Source organism: Nyctereutes procyonoides, unplaced genomic scaffold (genome assembly GCF_905146905.1).
Source record: "Nyctereutes procyonoides isolate TBG_1078 unplaced genomic scaffold, NYPRO_anot_genome, whole genome shotgun sequence".
NCBI classification, from domain to species: domain Eukaryota; kingdom Metazoa; phylum Chordata; class Mammalia; order Carnivora; family Canidae; genus Nyctereutes; species Nyctereutes procyonoides.
In genome coordinates this window covers 12805973-12816477 of record NW_026575151.1, presented here as the reverse complement: position 1 = coordinate 12816477, position 10505 = coordinate 12805973, and positions in this window count along the sequence as shown.

Below are 10505 nucleotides of genomic sequence, written 5' to 3'. Positions count from 1 at the left end.
ATTCCCTTCATTTGTCATCTCCTACTTTCCCATGTTTCCAGCCTTTCTACTAGCTTTTCCTTTTGAGTCTAGAAACGTCCTGAAATCTCTTCTCTTACAATCTCAAAGCTATTGATCACAATCATCATTCTTTGACTCCCATATCCCTCTAGTTATAAGCCAGTCTCTTTTCTTCTCATATTTCTGAGTAGACTACATATTTTCTCCTTAATTCCTCTTAAAACCACTTTTATGGTTTTAAGATGCCTTCATCTTTTCAGTCCTTACCTTGCCCAAACAGCAAAACCATCTGTCTCTGCAAGCCCCACCTTGATAAAAATTCTACTCCTTGGGTTTCCATGATGCTGGACTCCCTTGCATTTGTTCTACCTCTCTATCTCTCTTCTTGAGCTCACTTTTTTCTGTCCTTTAAATGTCCATTTTGGTTTGTACTCTAGACTCAAATGTCAGGTCTCCTCACTCTGAACATGGTCCCCAGATGACTGAATCAATTCATACTCAACTATCGCTTCCCACTTCTCAAATCTATATCTTCATCCCAGATTATCCATATATGTCAGCCCCATATACCCAGCTTTCTGTTAAACTTTCACTGGGGTGCCTTAGACTCCATGTACCACAAGCAGAACTCAGCTCTCTAAAATCTTACTCCTCCAGCCTCATCTCTCTTTTCTTTCTTCAAACTCTGCTCTTTGACCACAATGGCCTATGTGTTTTGTTCTGACATGGAATATTCTTATCCAATGCCTCTTGGCTAACTTAGCTAACTTTACTCATTCCTTAAAGCTCACTTTGGGCATCACCTTAGGGAAGCTAGTTTGACAGGTCTCTCCTGTGAGGTCCTGAATATCCTATTCACATCTCCATCACTGCAATAATGTATTATAGTTTCCTATTTTGTGTCTCTCTACCATTAGACTATCAGTTCCTTGACAGCAAAGACTGTGTGTGAGCAAATTCATCATATCTCTAGAAGGTACCATGGGCCTGACATGTGGCAGGGATTCAAGCAATATTAATTGAATAAACTTTTTATTTATTTTTACCATATTTATTTATTGCCACATTTATTTTTACACAACAAAGAACAATCTTTTTCTAGACCTTTTTCAGGAAGCAATGTGAGATGTACTGACTTAATGTTGAGAATGGATTCCACTTCCATATTTTTCTCCTCCTTCACATCTACTGCACTTTACTTCCTCCACTTTTAAAGGTTATTGTATTAGTGATTATCTTTTCCCTTGCAAATCAAAGAAAAGTCACAACTTGCTTATGTTGTTTAGCTTATTTTGACTAAATAATCAAAGGAAAAAATACTATGATCTCTTTTGTGTGTGTGCAAAATGATTTCCAGATGTAAGAGATATCATAAAACTAGAACCTGAGTATGGGTCAAAATGAGCAGCCATCATTACCAAATCAACCCAAATTTTTCTGGATACGTGAACAGTTTTAGAGCTGAAAGGGTCATCAGCAATGATTGAGTCCACCGATTTGGTGGACTTACAATTTGTTTTGATAATCAGTAACTTGCCTATAGAGACCACTGTGTACTAAAGTGTTTGGGTTTTGGAAGTACACAGATGCAGGTGAGAATTTCAGCTCAGCTTTTCACTAGATGTTGGTCACTTAACCTCCCATAAACTCAGTTTTATCAAATCTATAAATATTTGAGAATAATAAATAATGTATTTAAAGTGTTCTTAGTATCTGGTAGAATCTCAACATATGTTGACAGATTGGATCTGATATACTTATTTTAAAATATAGATAATCAAAAACATGTCCCTGGCTCAAATTTAGGAGGCAGTAAAAGACATACTATCTTAATACAGCATTGTTATATACTGAATGCGTCCCCCATAATTCACAAATTGAAGTCCCAACTCCCAATGTGTTGGTATTTGGAGGTGGGGATTTTGGGAGGTAATTAGGTTTAGGTAAGGTCATGAGGGTGGTGACCACATGATGGGATTAGTGTCCTTATAAGAAGAAGAGAGACTAGATCTCTCTCTCTCTCTCTCTCTCTCTCTCTCTCTCTCTCTCTCTCCCCCCTTTCTCTTCTTCTCCCTCCCCCCCGGCCACAATGTGAGCAAGGATGTGGGCATCTGCAAGCCAAGAAGGCACTCAATATACAAATCAAATCTGCTGGCATCTTGATCCTGAACTACTCAGTTTCCAGAACTGTGAGAAATAAATACATATTGGTTAAGACACCCACCTGTAGTATTTTGTTATGGCAGCCCTAGCTGACCAAGTCAAGCATAAACTATCCCATAAATGGGATAGATATTGATTATTTCTGGGTCAAAGACTGTAATAGTAAGTAAGTCCATTTTTGCCCTTTGGGACCTTATTTCTTATGAGTTTATAAATCTGAAAATGGTTGCAGAATAAGGCAACCTTGTTTGTCACCTACCCTACAAACAAGATGTAGAGATAGAAATATGATACTGCCATAAAATGAGAAAGCAGTAACTATCATGAGTCAATAAACTATTTGAAACAACCTGTAGTAATGAAAGAAATGAAGACTCTCCTCAGGGAGCACATCCAGTTGTAATGAACTCTGGTCATTAAGGACAAAAAGTATGTGCCTTCATATATTGTGGAAGGGGACAGGGAGCACCCAGACATCAGGATGGTGAATGGATAGTGATAACTCCATTACAGGGTTGTCACAAGGGTGAGATGAGGTTATATATGAAGGTACTTTGCAAGTGTTTGTCTCTGTCATGAAAACTATAGATGAGGAAACTTTTTAAATGATACTCTCAGAAATCTTTTAAAATATCTCTCTCCCTAGGGGCACCTGGGTGGTTTAGTCAGTTAAGCAGCCAGCTTTTGATTTCTGCACAGGTCATGATCTTAGGGATATGAGATCGAGCCCCACATGAAGGCTTGAGTGGGGCTCTGTGCTCAGCAGGGAGTCTGCTCAGGATTCCCTCTCTCTCCCTCTGCCACCACCCCTCGCTCATGCTCTCTCGATAAATAAAATCTTAAAAAAAAACCTCTCTCTCCAAAATCATAGCCACTTTAAATACTTTATCAGTACAGATATAGAAAACACATCATGGTATATCAAAAGTAGGATGGAACAGTATTCAGCCAGGACAAAGAACAAAGCAAGTCTAAATGTGATGGTATGAAAATATCCCTAAGATATATCATTACATGAAGAAAAACAAATTGCTGAACAATATGCTTCCTATGATCTCATCATCTCTATAAAAAACATATCAGTAAATGTATAATCAAATAACATACACCAAACTGTTAATAGTGATTTTTTTCTGGGGAATGGGCTTATGAGAAATTTTAATTTTTAACATATATAGCTTTATTATAACTTTGTTAATTAAAAATCAATAAATCATATTTCCCCAATATTTTTTGAGGTAAGGAAATTAGAAAGTGACTCTGATTAAATAGGTATCACATATGGCTTCCTTAATAGAAGAAAGTGATATCATCTACAGATCTGTAAAGAACATTCTAGAAATCACTACGAAAAAGGAATGGAAAGGAGAACTAAAATAATTCTTGGGGAAAAAGTAAAAGCTTTGTAAAACCAAACAGAAAATGAGTTGATGTAGCCTCAGATTGTTGAATCGACACCTTTTAGTAATGACTAACTGCTTTTCCTGCTGGTGATCCCCCCAGCTGAGCCATCTACTCAGGTAAATAGCACATCTATACTACCTGAGACCACTGTCCTTCTAGGATTTGATTTAGCATCACCAATATCTGATGTTATCATTTTAAAAAAGGGTTGGAGGGCAACTGTGTTGCTCAGTCAGCTAAGCGCTGGACTCTTGGTTTTGGCCCAGGTTATGATCTCATGGTCTTGGGAAAGAGCCCGGCATTGGCTCTGTGCTGAGTGCAGAGTCGGCTTTGGATTCTCTTTCCCTCCCCCTCTGCTTGTGCACTGTCTTCCTCTCTCTCAAATAAATAAATAAAATCTTTCAAAAAAAATGTTGGCAATTATTTATCTTCCCACTGAGTGAACCTCAAAACACACATAGCAAAGACCCTCCCTGGGTGAGTTGATAACAGGGGCTTTCTCTGACCTCTGTCCTCAAACCAAACCTGGATTTATTTCCTGTGTAAGAACATATGTTTGTTGCCCTCATTTCTGTACTTTAGGCTAGAAAGAAAGTTCTTACCTTCTTTGGTAATCTTTGGTATTCTTTACTATGAAACGCAAGGAGGCAGGAGCCTCTTTAACACACAGGTGTGACCTCCATCCTGTCTTTGGAGTTGGCTGAGGGATCCTTGGCTGATGCAGTTTCTTCCAGACCTACAGATCTGGTAAAGAAGGCCCAGGCTCAAGCTGGCATACCGTCTTCCAGAAACGCAGTAAGGACATCCACAGCTGTGGCCAAGCACTCAGGGCTCCCTGCCTCACAGCAATAGGCACCTCATCAACTCAATCAGATCAAGCCTTGCGAGGAGGATTTGAAAGGGGAGATTGCATAGTCAGGATGTCTCCCTCACACCCGGGCCTGATTCCCGAAGACAGTTTCTCCCCAGCACTCTCCTGCCCTAGCCCCAGAACTAAGCCTCTTACCCACCCCAGATTAGGAGGCTGTGTTTCTCAAGACACGTCTATGCAGCCTGAGCTCCTTAAGCCAGAAATAGAAGAGTGCTGACAACACAGGGCATGGGGCTCAGAGCTGCCGGGCACCGGGGGCCCTCCCTGCAGTTCCCCAGGACCCCAGGCACTCTTTCTTCTGGCTGGCTTTTCTCTGTTCACAAAAGTGATGGAACATTTTGCCTTTTCTTGTTTACTTTCTTAGGACATAACGCAAAATATTAAAATATTAATCACTATTCCCAGACAGCTTACTTTTTCAATTAATCTAAGATGCTGGGATCCCTGGGTGGCGCAGCGGTTTGGCGCCTGCCTTTGGCCCAGGGCGCGATCCTGGAGACCCGGGATCGAATCCCACGTCGGGCTCCCGGTGCATGGAGCCTGCTTCTCCCTCTGCCTGTGTCTCTACCTCTCTCTCTCTATCTGTGTGACTGTCATAAATAAATAAAAATTAAAAAAAAATCTAAGATGCTTATGTGTATGCTGGTAGGTACCATTTCCTGTGCCATGGGAATCTGCAAAGAAATTTATACTTTATTTGCATCTATTTAGTAGGTTAAGCTTGTTATTGTTATTCAAATCCTCTTTATCCTTATGTATTCTTCCCCGTTTCAAAGATATCTATAAGTACAGATTTAGCAATTTATTCTTGGATTTCTGAACCTTTGCATTAGATTTTGTAGTTCTGTGTTAAACATGTGTTGAGTTACATAAAATTGCCATTATATAATTGTATATTTATAATACATGAAAGCTTATGTATGTTTTTCTTGGTAGAAATTTTATCAAAATAAAATATTATTCTGCCAAAATCCATTTTGGCTTGAATTCTCTTTTGTCTGATACTGACATTTTCACATTGACTCACTTTTGTTAGTGGTTGACTGCTAACATGCCCCCCCCCATTCTCTAAAAGTTAAAAGACTGATGCAATCCTGTATTATTGACAGTATGAGAAAAGGAGCCTTTCCTACACTACAAATGGGAATGTAAATTGTTTCACTTTGTCAGAATTAGTCGAGATTAAATTTTAATTGTGATTTATTAAATTATGTATTTTTTAGCTGAAAAACATGACATTCTTTAAAAAATTTTATTTGAATATAGTTGTACACAGGTGTACAACATAGTGATTCAACAACTCTGTATGTTATGCTGTGCTCACAAGGGTAGCTACCATCTGTCACCATACAACGCCATTATGACAGCGGCACCTGGGGGGCTCAGTAGTTGAGTATCTGCCTTTGGCTCAGGGCGTGACCCCGGGGTCCTGGGATCGAGTTCCGCACTGGGCTCCCTATGGGGAGCCTGCTTCTCCCTCTGCCTGTGTCTGTCTCTCTCTGTTTTTCATAAATAAATAAAATCTTAAAAAAATATATCACTGACTATATTCCCTATAATGTGGCTTTTCTTCTCGTGACTTATTCATTCCACTACTAGAAACTTGTATCTCCCACCCCTCTTCACTCACTTTGTCCATCCGCCCACCCCCCTCCTCTCTAGCAACCATCCGTTTGTTCTCAATATTTATAAGTCTGATTCTGTTTACTCATTTTGTTTTTTATGTATGAGTGAAATTATATGGTATTTGTTTTTCTCAATATAACTTATTTCATTTAGTATAATACCCTCTGGGTCCATCTAATGTTGTCTCAAATGGCACAATCACATCTTTTTATGGCTGTATAATATTCCATCAAATATATATACTGTATCTTCCTTACCCATTCATCTATCCATAGATACTTAGGTTGCTCCTTTATCTTGGCTATTGTCAATAATGCTGCAATAAATACAGGAGTGAATATATCTTTTCAAATTAGTGTTTTCATTTTCTTTTGGGTTAATATCCAATAGTGGAATTATTGGTATTTCTATTTTCAACCTTTTGAGGAATCTTCATACTGTTTTCCACAGTGGCTGCACCAATTTACATTCCCACTAACAAAGCACAAGAGTTCTTTTTTCTCCATATTCTTGCCAACACTTGCTATTTTTTGTCTTTTTGCTTTTAGGCATTCTAACAGGTGTAAGGTGATATTTCATTGCGGTTTTGATTTGCATTTCCTGATAATTAGTGATATTGCGCATCTTTTCATGTGTCTGTTGCCCATCTCTCTTTTTTTGGGAAAATATCTATTCAGCTTTTCTGTCCATTTTTTAATTGGATTTTGTGTGTTGGGTTTTATAAGTTCTTTGTATATTTTGGATATTAACCCCTTGTTGGATATCTCATTTGCAAATATCTTCTCCCATTTGGTGGGTTGTTGATAATTTCCTTTGTTGTGCAGGTTTTTATTTTGAAAATAGTTTATTTTTACTTTTGTTTCCCTTGCTTCGAGAGATGGATCTAGAAAAAAGTTGCTATGGTCAACATCAAAAAAGTTATTGTATATGATCTCTTATAGGATCTTTAAGACTTGATCCAGGTCTCAAATTTAGGTCTTAAATCCATTTTTAAATTTATTTTTGTGTATGGTGTAAGAAAGTGGGCCAGTTTCATTCTTTTGTATGTAGCTGTACAGTTTTCCCAATACCATTTGTTGAAAAGACTGTCTTTTCCCCATTGTATATTGTTGCCTCCACCATCATAGATTAATTGACCAAATAAGTGTGGGTTTATTCCTGAGGCCCCTATTCTGTTCCACTGATATATGTGTCATTTTTATGTCAGGACCATACTGTTTTGGTTACTACGGCTTTGTAGTATGTCTTGAAATCTGCAATTGTGATACCTCCAGTTTTGTTCTTCTTTTTCAATATTGGCTATTTGTGGTCTTCTGTGGTCTCATAAAAATTTGTTCTATTTCTGTGAAAAATGCTGTTTAAATTCAATTACAAATCTGTAAAATGTAAACCCTTTAACCAGAAATTCCACTTTTAAGGGTATCTTATGGAACTATACACCCACACAGAAAGTATATAAGGATTTTCATTACCATATTCTTTATGATCATGAAAAATTGGAAACTTAAAAATCTATAAGTTGCAGAATGGTTAACGAATTTATAGTATATACAAGAGTCCTATGCCATCATTTAAAAATATACAGATCAATATCCTCTGCATTAAAAGATGTTCATATTTTTTATGTGAACAAGGCAAAACTTGCTGAAATGTATAATCTAACCTCATTGTGAAGAAAAATTCTATGTTATTAATTATGTTTTCTAATATCTGTATTAATGGTTTGACATCTTGGGGCCTTGCTGTCTCCCAGCAAAGCAACACCCTGCCCAGGGTTAACTGATTCTTACCTATGGCAAAGGTCTGTACACTAGTCTTTCATATGTAGGCCACCCAATACAGAGTCCACATCCCCCAACCATGGCCTTTAAGCACTTTACCACTCAGGGACACTATTCCCCTGCCCTAAGTACCCAGAACCACTATCAGACAACTTAGGGAAGCTCCTAAACTGTGGAGCTGATGAAATTATTCACACTAGACAATCCTAGACCTGTCTAGCCTGCTTACCCTGTGTCAACACACATTCCTTCCCTTGAACACCACAAAAATTCTTTTACTGACACACAGTTCCCTGCTCTCTCTGCCTGTGACCAATCTTGGTATTCTTTGCTATGGCCCTGCAGGCACCTGCTGTGTCCCTTTCCTCTTGGGAACTGTAACAATCTAATGGGAACTGTCCCCGACCTGTTAGCCTCACCAGACCTAAATAAAATCTACATTTTAACATATACGCATTAAAAAACTCTTCACAAATACAGATAACAGTTATCTTTAGGGAATGCTATTGGGGAGAGCATAATCTATGAGTGGAGAAGACAGGCAAAGGATTGTACTATGTACTGTTCGATTTATTTATTTAAATATTTTATTTATTTATTTTTGAGAGAGAGAGAAGGGGAGAACGAGTGCAGAGAGGGGGCAGAGGGAACAGAGAATCTCAAGCAAACTCTACACTGAGCATGAGCCTGATGCAGGGCTTGATCTCGTGACCCTGAGATCATGATCTGAGCCGAAACCAAGAGCTGGATGCAAAACCAACTGAGCTACCTGGGTGCCCCTGATTGATTGATTGATCTTTTAAAGATTTAATTTATTTGAGAGAGAGCACATGAGTGGGCGGGAGGGACAGAGAGGAAGCCAACTCCTGCTGGTTCCATCCCACTTGTGAAGATCATGATCTAAGCTGAAATCAAGAGTTGGAGGCCCAACTGAGTGAGCCACTGAGGCACCCCTGATTTATTTTTAAAATAGGTATATGTTACTTGTACACTTAATAAATTAGATTCTTTAAAAACCAACCCTATCAATCTCTATATAACCACTGTAGGCCAAGCCATATTAATTTTCTAAAAACACTTTTTAAAATTTTTATTTTTCAAAAATTTTAGAATATTTTTATCTATTTATTTGACAGAGAGAGAGAGCACGTGCACAAGCAGGGAGGAGCAGCAGTGGGAGAAGCAGGCTTCTCCTTACCCGCACCCCCTCCCTCCCCTCCCCCTCCATGTGGGGCTTGGTGTAGGGCTCGATCCGAAAATCTTGGGATCAAGACCTGAGCTGAAGGCAGACACTTAACTGACTGAGCCACCCAGGCGCCCCTAAAAACACTTTTTATTAAACATATTTCTGCCTTTAAATTTTTTTTCTTGTGGGGATGGAAAAAGGTTTTTTCTACCCTCTTAGGATCCCTCGCTGGGTCTGAGAATTAAACTGACAAAGATAGATTAACAGGAGAAAAATATACACATTTATTCATTTATTCAGTTTAAGTTTCACATGACACGGGGGCCTTCATAAGGAAATGACCCAAAGAGACGGTTCTGTGCGTATTTGTGGGAGGTTTGACACAGAGGAATATGATAGGTCGAGGAGTACGAGGTAATTATAGTGAACCAGAGAAAACTTAGTGAGAACTGTTCATTAGGATTCTTTAGGGGTTCCATTGTCTTCAGAGATAAAGATGCTCCATTCCTCCAGGTACAGGGAAGACTCCTTGGCAGGAGGGTTCTATTGACCTGTTTTCAGGAAGAAGGGCTAGGGAGAGGAAGTCAGACTGGCCTTCGTGCTTCTGCTGTTTTCCCAAATTCCTTCAGCTTAAAATATTCAATATGCCAATGTGCCATATTCTGAGGTAGTGTGTCCTATACTCCATAACCTCAAATAAGTGGAATGTGCAGTATTTGTCCTTCTGTGACTAGCTTGTTTCATTTAATATAATGCCCTCAAGGTTTATCCACGCTGTCACCTATGGCAGAGTTTCCATCTCTTTAAAGGCTGAGTAATATCCATCATATACATACCACATTTTCTTTATCCATTCATCTGTGAACATTAAGGTTGTTTGCATATCTTGCAATCCATCTTAATTTCTTATGTTCTACAAAAATGTCAAGTTAACTGATTTTCACTTTTCGATTATCAGCCCCCATCAATGCACTCTTCATGATTACACAGAATGAACTTTTAAAAAAAATCACTCATCAGCTCTTTGATTTCTGGATACTTTGGAGGGATAAATACCTGAAAAAACATGCCCACTATAAAACTAAAGATAATAAACAAGCATCTCTCTTAAATGTTGAATATTTAGCTGAGCTAGCAAGTAATGAAAGGGGATGAAGGAAATATAGGGAGGATGGGAAATAAAGAGAAGCTTGGGAGGGAAGCAGGCACGAGAGTCATGGCGGCTCCAGGACATCTGCTGGTCCCAGGAACTTAGAACCTTTGGTTCTTCGATACTTATGTTGGAAGATGAGAGATAAAAGGACATGGACATGGGTACACACAAGATGGAGTTAGAATATCAGCCTTTGCAGGGGCCAGTTCTCCTCTGTGAAGATGTGACCACAGGCTTGCCCTCATACAATATAAATTGAGGCTTCAATTTATACCGAATGTTCTAAGAAACCACAAGCTGAGAAATTCACAGACATAAATC